The sequence below is a fragment of the Diabrotica virgifera genome, chromosome 1 (genome assembly GCF_917563875.1).
Source record: "Diabrotica virgifera virgifera chromosome 1, PGI_DIABVI_V3a".
NCBI classification, from domain to species: Eukaryota; Metazoa; Arthropoda; class Insecta; order Coleoptera; family Chrysomelidae; genus Diabrotica; species Diabrotica virgifera.
In genome coordinates, this window is record NC_065443.1 from 190,877,821 (window position 1) to 190,890,844 (window position 13,024).

Here is a 13,024-nt window from a genome sequence, read left to right on the forward strand (position 1 = left end):
ACCGTTAGTACAGGTGGCCGGTGTTTGCAGGGGGCCGGTAACACAGGTTTTACTGTAGTTTAAATCGAAAAGATTAAATCTTAATTCAAAATTGTATATAGGTACAATTATTACAATTATAAACAAACTAAGTATATAGTTTAATATCCAAAAAATGTTTTTGATTTTATGTAATGTAATGAAAATCTTATTTGTAAATTATTGGTTACAATGTTTAACAATAGGAAATATTCAAGAATAAATAAAATAAAAGTTTAATCCTAACAACACAAAACATTCCAGGAATGTAGGTACTACCGTTCTATTCCGTGAACATCTATCTGATTAAATTATGGGTGGAAAGTTACCACAAGATATTCTATGAACATAGTACAATGTCTTCCTGGAGGGGTAAAATTTTCCATTACAAGATTTTAAGAGAGGCCATTTATTGTACTGTTCAATTTGCGTTCATTTTCAAATTTGCCGCGCGAGTATCTATGTAGGGTCTCGTGGTCATTGTCATTGGTCACAGTGCTGCCGTTCTAGTACAATTGTACTATTTCTAGTACATTTTTAGCGAGTGAGTACGAAAGTACATTTTGTAAATTATCCACCCATTTCTAGTACATTTATTACACAATCTATTTTCTTCGCTTTATACAGATACCAACCAATAAAGGAGATGTATTATGTATTTGGTGATTTTTCTAGTGACTTTTTTGGTTATTGTGTTGGTTGTGTGAACTGTCTTTTTAGTTATCTGGCAACTCTGTTTTTAGTTTACACTCATTTTACACTTTATTACACCTGCCGTTGTGCCGTTTGTGTCTTGGCTCCTCCATGTTTATTGTGGTTTATGTTTATAAACAAAAAATAGTTTAGCCGCGTTAATTAGTCAATATTCTACAAGAAATATTTTAAGTATTTGATTTAATACTCGACTGAGAGTATTTGTTTCTTAACTTTCATCTAAAAATGTATATATATTTTTTATTAGAAGTTACACTTCTTGTTTTCTATATTTTTAGAGTGAGAATAAGTATTTAAAGTTTCAGTTATGTTGTTTTAATGTAAATTTAAACTACAGTAAAACCTGTGTTACCGGCCACCTGTACTAAAACGGCCAGTTAAAAAATTCCACAAACCAATTATATTATGTAGACTACAAAAATTGGCAATACCGGGCAACAGTCCTTTCATTTTTAGTGGCCGTTACTGACAGGTTTTACGTTTTACTGTATATTATATAAATAAAAAATAAAACTAGTTTTTGTTGTTTTCTTTGTCTTTTATTTTGACATCTAACATAATAACCTGTCATCTGTCATTTCTTCTTTTTTGGGTTATCTGTCATTTTTTTTCTTCCCTGGGGCTGTCAAGTGTCATTTTTCCGTCGTTGGAGACAGTGAGTACAATCTAGTACATTTTATGAAGAATTCTAGTACATTCCTAAATTTTTCAGCGGCAGCACTGATTGGTCATCACATTTCATTTTCATAACATAACCGATAACCTAAAAATTTAGTAAAGTAAAAATTTTGATTGGAAAAAATGCATCGATAAGGGGGCAAAGGGGGTGTGGGAAATGGAAATTAGTGGCTTTTTTGCTGTACTGTCTGCTAGTTTTTGCTCTGGGCTCTGGCTAGATCTCTTGTTTAAACAATTTTGTAAGTATTATAAAATCCGTTTTCAATTTTCTTTATTCTTTATGAAACGAATCATTTATACATGCATATTATTACCTGTAAATAGGTACCTATTTCTTTTGATTTTTAATTGTAAAGAATAGAAAAATTACCCTTCATTTTAATTTTTTTTAGAATCAGCTGAAAGTGGCCTACAAAAAAAACCAAGAAGGAAATGTATAGCCTTGTGGCTATGAAAGGCAAAAGAGAGATATAAAAAGTGTATTGGCTAGTTGGAAGAAAGTCCACATTGTCCATGCATAATAAGTTATTACTTTATCAACAAATATCAAGAAGATAGCAGGGTCACGAGCATCAACTTCATAAGTTCAAGAATATCGAGGAAATCCAGCTCCTCGATACTACTGGGCAAACTAGAAGATTGAAGAGGACAAATCCTTTTGAACTAGTTTGAGTGATAGGTGATAGTGAAAAACGGAGCATAGTGCTTGTGTGCTGTGCCTGTGTATGTTAGAATAGTGCACGATCTTGTTAGATTAGATAAGAGACGCTATGGGGTAAGCTCTTCATTTTAAGAAACAGTAGTAATTTAGGTTAAATTAAAATTGCTCATTGGTCAGTTATGACCAGATTGTTTTTTTATGTTTGGCAAAAAGGACTTAAGTCAGAATTGCACATTGATAATGTTTTGATGATTTCTGGACCAGAAAAAAACTGTTGTAGATGTAAACTGTATGTACAGTAGAATCTACTACAGTACTGTAGAAATCATCAAAACATTATCGATGTGCAATTCTGACTTAAGCCCTTTTTCCCAAACATCAGAGAATTGTAATGTACAATAATTCTCCTATCTGCTTTTTCATGAATTTTGTAGGAGACGAAAAACCATTTTTAGGATCATCTGCTTTCACATGTAAATTTTGACATGTTTTGTAGTAAATAGATAGTTGAATTTACTACAAAACATGTCAAAAAATATATGAAAACAGGAGGTGACTATAAAAAAAGTTTTTAGTCTCTCTTACAAAACTCATGAAAAAACAACTCGGAGGTATGTCACATCAGTGACTAAGAATGTCTAAAAAATATACTTTGATGTCCCAAGAACCAAATATAACCTACAGTCCATCTAATTTACTTACTGTTGCACGTCATTATCTATGCCAGAGATCTAAGTTGACATAGTTGCCAAAGTATAAAAAGATCCTGAATCCATTTTAAATCAAATATGTCACATAATTATTGTAAACGTGGATTATACAACAAAACAAATTAATATTCAATGTAAATAAGTAAAAACTTAAGAAATAGAGAACAAGAATTAAGTTATAATCTTTTAAGATTTGCAGTGCAAGAGTTTTTGCACTGCATTGTTAATAATTAAAAAACGGCTCCGAACTCTTGGCAAAAAGCCGGTAGGTTTCTTTGTATAAGTATGTCTACAATAACAACTAAAAAAGTTGTCAGATACCTCGATTATTCCAAGTCGTTATAAAATTAGGTGAAATTTATATTTTTATAGTAGAGGATCTTTTTATAGTAAAGTAAATAATAAAAACAGTAAATATAATAAATAAAACAGATACTTATAGTAAAGAATATAAACAAATATGAAGTGTCATCACCGTAACTGTCAAATAAATGTTACCAATTTATTCTAAAATGTCACCTTCGTTCGATTACAGTTACAGTGTGATCCGAACAAATCTGCTTCATAAAAACGCTTTATAATCCATTTATACAAATTAAATGAAACATATTATTGTGTATTTCTTTAGGTTAACATTAATAGAAATCTTCAAATATTATTTCTACGCGTATATAATAAAATATGTCTAGTGGCTGTAATTCCAGTGTACTCGGCAAAGTGATTCTAAAAAAGAACACACCTACCGCCTAAATATTTCGTGTTGGTATCATGCAACCTCACAGGCTACGACGCGGATGACGCGCAACAGTTAGTAAATTAGACGAAGTATGTAGATATATACAGGGTGTAACAAAAATACAGGTCATAAATTTAATCACATATTCTGGGACCAAAAATAGTTTGATTGGACCTAACTTACCTTAGTACAAATGTGCACACAAGAAAAGTTACAGCCCTTTGAAGTTATATATATATAATAGCACCAAGGGTCTTAGAGGCCCATGGCTTGAAAAGTTTGTTTTTTTTCTTCATTTTCACGTTTCTTTATGTACTGAGATCTTCTCTGGCTTGATATGTGATTTTTCTCCATTCCTTCCTGTTATTCATTTTTCTTTTCTGACCCTGTAGCACCATTCTTTCCAAATCTTTTTCGACCTCTTGCTTCCATCTATTTTTCGGCCTTCCTCTTCTCTTTCTTGAAGCTGTAGTGTAGTTTAGTACCATTTTTGGAGTCCTCGTGTTTGGCATCCTTTCAATGTGACCTCGCCATCTAAGTCTCTGTGCCTTTATCATTCATTTGAAGTTACAAGATGAAGTGATTTTTTCCAATATATCGAAAACTATTAGAGATTTTTTATTGAAAATGGACATGTGGCATTATTATGGCAGCAGTATCTTACGAAAAAACTATAGTAAAATTTTAAAAACTTTTTTGCCTCTTTCAATTTTTATCGAAATATTTTGAATATTTGTCAAATCCACCACATATTTGTATATGGTTAAGTATGATTATGGAGACTTGGTAATAATATGCAGACTTATTTATGCTTTACATTTTAAAGAAGCCAGAAAAAAGAAGCCAGATCTCGATAAAATGTGCCATATCGAAAAAATACAAAGAGGCAAAAAAGTTTTAAAAACATTCTGTTTAACTAATGGTACCTCAGTAATAGTTTAATTGGAACATACACAAACATTTGGGGGGTTTAAAGGAACAAAACCCCCATAAAATTTTTATGTAGACATGTTAAAAAAGAAGTCGCAACTCGATAAAAACTGCCTTATCTGAAAAATACTAAGAAACAAAAATATTGAATTTAACTAATGGTACCACAATAATAAAATTGAATTGGAACATACACAAAAGTTTGGGAGGATCTAAGGGATCAAAACCCCCATAAAATTTTTATGGGGTGCACAAATTTCACCATAATTTTTCTTTAAGATATTCCTGCCATAATACTGCCACATGTCCATTTTCAATAAAAAATCGCTAATAGTTTTCGATATAATCGAAAAAATCGATTTTCATTTTGTAATTTCAAAGGGCTGTAACTTTTTTTATGTGCATATTTGTACTAAGGTAAGTTAGGTTCATTCAAACTATTTTTACCTTAAAAATTGGGCATTTTTGATGTCTCGAATTTCCTAAACCTGTTGTTGCATCTAAGTGATTTTTTTATAATATTCTAGCCTAGGCCCTAGGCTATAGGTTAAGTACCTCCTTATGCTTGTCATGCACGGGGAGCTATACTGTAATATATATTATATCACATCGCACTCTATAGTAATGAGTGAGCCTGCACATATGGAACCATTTGTTTTCTGTCTGCAGGCTCACTCATTACTATAGAGAACGATATGATATAATGTACATATATTACAGCATAGCTCCCTGTGCATGACAAGCTTAAGGAGGTAACCTATAGCCTAGGCTATAATATTATAAAAAAATCACTTAGATGAAACAACAGGTTTAGGAAATACGAGACATCAAAAATACCCCATATTTAAGGTGGTGCGTTAATTTCTTGGAGAAGTGTATTGTAATTTAATGTAAATAATGTAATATCCAATAATTGTAATTTAATATAAGATGTAATATAAGTTCCTTAAAAAATATATTTTTTATTTCCCACGACATTAGATGGATGTTCGGCAGCAAGACATTGGACCAAACTGGGACGTCCTATGAAGGCCCAATTGACGTCCACCGAACGTCCCTTCGGATGTTAAGTGGACCTCCATTGGGCGTTTGGCAACGTGGCATTTGGACCAAAATTGGACGTCCTGTTAAGGTCCAATTCACGTCCCCTAGAACGTCCGGTTAAGGTCCAATTTACTTCCGATTAAGGTCCAATTTACGTCCGATTAAGGTCCCCTTTACGTCCGATTAAGGTCCAATTTACGTCCTATTAAGGTCCAATTTACGTCCGATTAAGGTCCAATTTACGTCCGATTAAGATCCAATTTACGTCCGATTAAGGTCCCATTTACGTCCGATTAAGGTCCAATTTACGTCCTATTAAAGTCCAATTTACGTCCGGTTAAGGTCCAATTTACGTCCGATTAAGGTCCCATTTACGTCCCATTAAGGTCCAATTTACGTCCTATTAAGGTCCAATTTACGTCCGATTAAGGTCCAATTTACGTCCGATTAAGGACCAATTTATGTCCGATTAAGGTCCAATTTACGTCCGATTAAGGTCCAATTTATGTCCGATTAAAGTCCAATTTACGTCCGATTAAGGTCCAATTTACGTCCCCTAGGACGTCCGATCAAGGTCCAAATTACGTCCGATTAAGGTCCAATATACGTCCCCTCGGACCTTAGATGGACGTCCAATGGACGTTCGGTAGCGCGACATTTGGACCAAAATAGGACGTATAAAGGACGTTCCTCGGACGAAAACGGACGTCCAATGGACGTCCCTAAAGTCCGTGAAGGACGTCCAATGGACGTCCATTGGACGTCCTTGTGCTATTAGGGATACTTGGTTTCGGCATTAGAATATTTTTTTCCATATTTTAAAAAAATATACAAAAGCCCAAATTTTCCATGCTATGAATTAGACTATGATACACTAATGAATCCACTTCCAATTCTAAATTGTAATATCAAAAAATATGACCCGATGATTAAAGAAAAATTCCTTATGACTACTGAACAATATGGGAAAGACCATACCTTTATATATACTGATGCCTCAAAAAACAAAGAAAGGGTAGGTTTTGGGATATGCATCCCGAGTATTGATTATAATTTCTCCTCAAGACTTCCTGGAGCTCTAAGCATAAGCAAAGCAGAGAGTATAGCAATACATCAAGCGGTGGAAGTCGCAACTACAAAACATCTAAAGAAAGCTATAATATTTTCTGATTCGCTCAATGCAATAACCAATATTAAAACATGTAACATATCTGCTTCAGCAGATATAAGGGCCCTAAAAACAAAGAAACTTATATCTTCAGCCAATGAGAATGGTACCAAAATTCTCCTTTCCTGGATACCTGGACACTCTAATATATTTGGTAACACCCAGGCTGACATACTGGCAAAAATAGGAAGAGACCTGAATGTACCCATGGAAGTACAACTGAATTCCCAGGATGCCCTATCAATCATCAGAGGAAAAATTACAAAAGAGTACCAAGAAAAATGGAAATCTTTAGTCCAGAAGAAGACTTCGCAATACAAAACAATTCAAGACTTCTTTCCTACAAAACCTTGGTATTCAAATTTTCCATATAGAAATAGAAGACACACTACCACCATCATTAGAATGCACACAGGCCATTGTTTAGCAAAACAACATCTGTATAAAATGAATATAAAAGATAATCCTTTTTGTGAATGTGGTCGTCTCGAGGATCTAAACCACATCTTTTTTGAATGCCCGATTAATGTGATTCCTAATTTTGATATATACACAAAATTTATTTCCATGAACTTCAAAACACCGCTCTCTATATACAATATTCTAAGTTCTTTAACGGAAGAATCAGTCAATGTAATTATGCGTTTTCTTGCAATTAACCAAATAAGCTTATAAACTGCAATGCGTTTTCTAGCAATTACCAAAATAAGCTTACAAATTGCAAGGCTCAACTGTCTATATGTATCCGTGTTATATTATGTTGCTATTTGTCATTTAATTTATGTTTTAATTTTTAATCATACTGAACCTGACCCAATTAATCTCATTTAATTATAATCATCACACCTCATCAAAAGCTTCCCTACAAGAACATAGTCAGCGATTTTGGTATGGCTTAGAGCCAGACTACGTCAAGATCGTTATAAATCGTGCTGGTAATCGCCTTGCAGCGAAACCAAAAACAAAAAAAAAAAGAAGATAACATCATGTATATATTGTTATATTTCCAGGAACTATTTAATTGTATTGGTCATATCCACCAATTTGAAAACAGAATAATTCTATTGGGAAAAAAATTAATGTTTAGGATTTGGATGCTAAGTAAACCAGAGAATTTGTTGCTGGGGATAGGTTTGGTTTGCCAAAGAGCTCTGGACATAAGATTTTCACCCAAATAATATAGAATTACAAAAAAATTGAAAATAACTAATCTTGAATATCAATGTGTATATTGAGTTTAATTTTATTGTAAATATGCTATAATATAATTTTATTGTAAATATGTATTGTATTAACACATTTGTGGACACATCTTCATATCGATACATTTTTGGCAAAGTAACGTAAGTGACATTTTGGAAAATCATGTTTTTGCATTAAACTAACGCTATTATTGTTCAGAAGGCACTGCCAAAGTGTAGTAAGCCTATACATATATATTAATGTTTAAAGTAATTCTAGGCTTACTACACTTTGGCAGTACATACCTTCTAAACAATAATAGTGTTAGTTTAATGGAAAAATATGATTTTCGCCAAAAATATGTCACGTTACTTTGCCAAAAGTGTATCGATATGCAGACAATAATTTCCCCTTGTAAGTACATGCATATATAATCGTATCTGCGAATGGGTTAATTGTAAATCGTAATCAATAAAAATTTTGTGTGAATCAATAAAAAACTGGTTTGTTTGAAAATAAATGTAGTACAAATGTGTTCATATTATTTATTTTCATGCTTAGATAAAAACTAAATGTATTGTAACACAACCTTTCATATATCTTCCTCCTAAATTGTTAAGCAGAATTTGTTAACAAGAATTGTCCGTCCATTCTTTCTAGGAATTTCTTTCTTAGGGTTCCTAGTATTTGGTTGTGACTCTAAAATTGCATTTGTTTCACTGAGAGATCTTAAAAGGTCTCTCGATCCTTATTTCATTTGACATAGCCAGACTCATAGAAATAATTATATCTGTATTGATGGTATTATCAGAGAACAACGAACAAATGGTGGTCTTCAGAGTGCTCCCAACCAACAGTACCTTATGCTGCTCCGTTTTCTTTTACTGTTTTCGCCCTTATCCGGGCAAGTGGGGCTCAATAGGTCCGAAACGTCATGTCTTTTATATGGAAGCCCAGATAAGGATTAAAGTGAGCCTTCTCGTTTCAGAATTTTTTATCGAATACAGCTTCAAGATAATATATTGTAACCATGCAAAATAATTATTTTTTCCCTTTATAGGAGGCCAGCAACAACTTCGTAATGTAAGATTGCTTGGAAATGTGCTTCTGTATGAGCATCATAAAGGGATGTCTATTGCATTCCCAGTTTATCTCAAGAGTTAATTGGTTGTGATCAAAGAATCTTATTAAAAAATAGATTATATCTCCCTCTAGTTCTTTTTTCATAGTTCCTCTACTTATATTAAATTTGGAGTATGCCTAATTCCATGAAATGACAACAAATAATATGATTGTAAATAGTTTTGAAAAAGCTGTTTAAACTGTATAATTAATTTTTTTTAAACATCTACTTTTAAAAATTTCGTACTTAGGCCTGGATTCCGCATACCAAAAAATAGTTGATTAATAGTAAGCTGAAAATTTGTTAATAGCTTAACGGTGTCTAGTTGGACACATTTTGATGTATAGAAACACTGGAACAGGGGAAGCTTTAATTGTGGAAAATGTCATCCTGACAAGTTTTTGATTGTGAAAACCAGCAGGTTGTTTTTAAGTTTATTCAATAGCAATATTCATTTTAAGAATTCTGACACGTAGAACATGTCAGAGGATAGGAATTATATTATATATAATAGCACTAAAGGCCTTAGAGGCCCATGGCTTGAAAAGTTTGTTCGTTCTTCATTTTTACTTTTCTTTAGGTACCTAGATCTTCTCTGGCTTGGTATGTGATTTTTCTCCATTCCTTCCTGTTATTCATTTTTCTTCTCTGGCCTTCTAACCCCATTTTTTCCATATCTTTTTCGACCTCTTGCTTCCATCTATTTTTCGGTCTTCCTTTTCTCTTTTTTGAGGCTATGTTGTAGTTTAGTACCCTTTTTGGAGTCCTCGCGTTCGGCATCCTTTCTATGTGACCTCGCCATCTAAGTCTCTGTGCCTTTATCACTCCTATTATATTAGGTTGATTGTATAATTCCTTTAACTCATTATTTGATCTTCTTAACCATAAACCGCCCCTTATTATTCCTCCATATATCTTCCTCAGGATTTTCCGTTCCCAGATCTCCAGTAAACTTTGTTCATTTTTTGTCATTGTCCATGTCTCACTGCAGTATGTTACTATTGGTTGGATAGTTGTTTTGTATAACTGTATTTTTGCCTTTCTTGATAAAAACTTGCTTTTCAACATTCCATTAAGCGCATATACACTTTTGTTGCCTGCCATTATTCGAGCTTGTATTTCTTCTTTAATATTCGGTTTACATGATATTATTGCTCCTAGGTATGTAAATCTTTCTACCATTTCGAATTCGTATGATGTTCCTTCTTCTACTTCTACTTTAAGCTTTTGTCCATTCCTGAACTGACCATCTGTCCATTCCATACATTTTGTTTTAGTTTCATTTATGTGGAGTCCCATTTTCTTCGCTGCTTTTACTATTCTCTGTACTATTTCCTGTAGCTCTTTTGTTCCTCTTGCAAGCAACACCACATCATCCGCAAATGCCAAAACTTGGTGTCGTTTTTGATATAGGAGTGCTTCTCTATTGATTTTTGCTTCTCGCATTATTTTTTCTAGGCATAAGTTTTTTTTCTAGGCAAAGAGTAATGATGACAAAGGATCGCCCTGCCTTACTCCTTCATTTAGTGTTAGGAATTATAATAATAGGAATTATATTGGTGGTAAATAGCAGTCTGATTTTTGCATGCTAATGAAAGAGTAGCAAATCAATCGGAAGTTCTGTCCGACACAATAGATGAGACGTTTTCGTAGTCTGACATTCGAAATCTGTAACCTGTTCCACAATTAAAACTTCCCGTTCCAGTGTTTGTTTTAAATTAAAACATCAAAGTTTGTCTGACTAGACACCGTTAAGCTAATAACAAATTTTCAGCTTGCTATTAATAAACTGTCTTCGTACGCAGGATTCAGGCCTATTAACTATTTAACTCAAGCAGATTCCATATTTTACCAGCGAATATAAATCTCATTCAAAATTCGGCATATCTAGATACTCCTCATAAACTTAATGAAATCTTACCAGAATAATAAACGTTTACTACCAAAACAAGAAAATTTTGATAATAAATTAAATATTCTAAATCTACAGAATCTACAATATTATAAATAGTTGGTATGCAATCAATACCAATTTTTATAAGATTTGTGAATCAATCAAAAACTGGATTGTTGGAAAATAAATGAGGTAGGTACCTACTAAGATATTGTGTGTTAATACATATTTCTAATAACTATATAAATTAATAAAAAACACAAATATTTCTAACTTAATTTTATTTAGATAATAACTATATATAGGATACATATTAATAATACTAAAATAACAACTACAAATATTTACAATAAATTACATACAATAATTATTGTATTTATATTCAATTTTAATTAAATTATCCATTTTACTTTGAACTTAATTTTAAAGTTGGCGAGATTCCTATCACAGCACAATAACAAATTTAAGGCTGAATAAAATGGCGAGCGCTTCCAATCCGATTAATTCAGCGCACCGTTCACTAGTAAAAGAGCTTCCAATCCGATTGCAAGCCGATTCCAAGCTCTCTGTCTGATGAACGCGACCATTGTCACCATAGGTGGCTCTCAACGACAGAGATAGATATACAGTGCATATCTGTTCTTAATTCAGATATACTACTTTCCAGTTTACGTCAACTTTGCAGTGCACGTCAACTTAACAAGAAAAGTTAGGTTATGTAGAGATGTTGGTGGTGGACATATACAGACAGCATCCTGTTTGATTTTATTTATTATTGTTACTTATAATTGTGTTAATTCTTTTTATTTTAGATTAAAGTTCTGTGTTAAAGGCTTTGACTGATTTTTTATGTTTTATAACGTTAATCAAAATTAATTGATAAAAATTCAGATTAAAACAAGACATACGTAATTTTTTGCACGGCTAGCTTTGATCCAATAATTGTGTATCGCTCGTTATCTTGAGTTGTTTATTAAATAATATTGATAGTGGACGTGACATTAATAAAGGTATTTATTGTTTATTATTTATGAAAGATCCCAAGCAGAGACTACACCAGGATATATATTGTGATATAAGCATTTTGTTGTTAAAGATATTCAAAATTTATCTAAGCGTTCCATAGTAACAATATATTATTAAAAAAATCACTTTTCCTCTTTTCTCGATTAAGTATTATCTTTTATGGCATAGTATATAAATTATTATAATCACTGAATACATAGTGAAAAATTATCATATTAATTAATTGAATTAATAATTTAAGCGATGATACAAGTAACAGTTATCCAAGAACATTCAAAAGTCATCTCAAGTTAATGGTGACAATGTCATTGTCAAGTAATGTTTATGTACGTATCCATATCAGTGAAAACTTTACTACATATAATTTGCCGTGTAAAAAAAGAAAAAGTAGAGATAGCCGTAAAATATTTGCGCCTGTGCTCTTAAATAATTTTTTTACATATAAACAAAGTAAAATCAAGCAATAAAATGTTTAACAACAAAAAAAGTCAATAATATGTAATAACAATATACGCTATTAATTCCATTTTCGAAGTTGCCACAATATATTTTATAATTTCATTTATTTCGTACCGTTTCGTACCTACACCACTGGTAAAATGGTGATTTTTTATGTTACTTTTAATTTTACATGTAAATTTTTCTCATTTTATAACTTAACCATGTAATTTTAATTATGTAATAAGGTACATTGAAGTGTTAATTTTCAAATTATTAACCATTTAAGAGGCAATATCTAAGAATATAGGAGTATTTATTGAATTTTCATCTACGCACACATAACAGAAATATTTATTTACCTGTAAAATGTAATTCGCACTTATTTCCTGCTGTTGTCGCTTTTACAACCGTAAGCCGAACACATCACCACTATAAAGAGTTAAAAAAATTGCTAGTTTTCACTCAGAAATCGCACAAAAATCACTAATAAAACAAGTGATGTTAAATCTCAATGAGAACCAACCGTATTAAAATAAGGATTCACTTTCGTTCGAAAAACAGATTGCGTGTTAGATCTCCAGAGAGAGAAAAATTTTTCCATGCTCTAAGGTTTCGAGCTTCTGTCGTGTGTCACATAATATTAATATATCTACGTCATACGTCTTTGGTTTGTATCAATTAGGCATTCCAAATCACGTG

General features: G+C 32.2%; 1 long non-coding RNA gene across 1 annotated transcript; it reads left to right on the forward strand.

Annotated features, from left to right (window-relative positions):
* Positions 1-1,353: 1,353 nt before the first annotated feature.
* Positions 1,354-4,172, forward strand: LOC126878994 (uncharacterized). The gene is made up of 2 exons (XR_007695926.1): positions 1,354-1,649; positions 1,803-4,172. It is a non-coding gene; the product is annotated as an uncharacterized LOC126878994 (long non-coding RNA).
* The last annotated feature ends 8,852 nt before the right edge of the window (positions 4,173-13,024 follow it).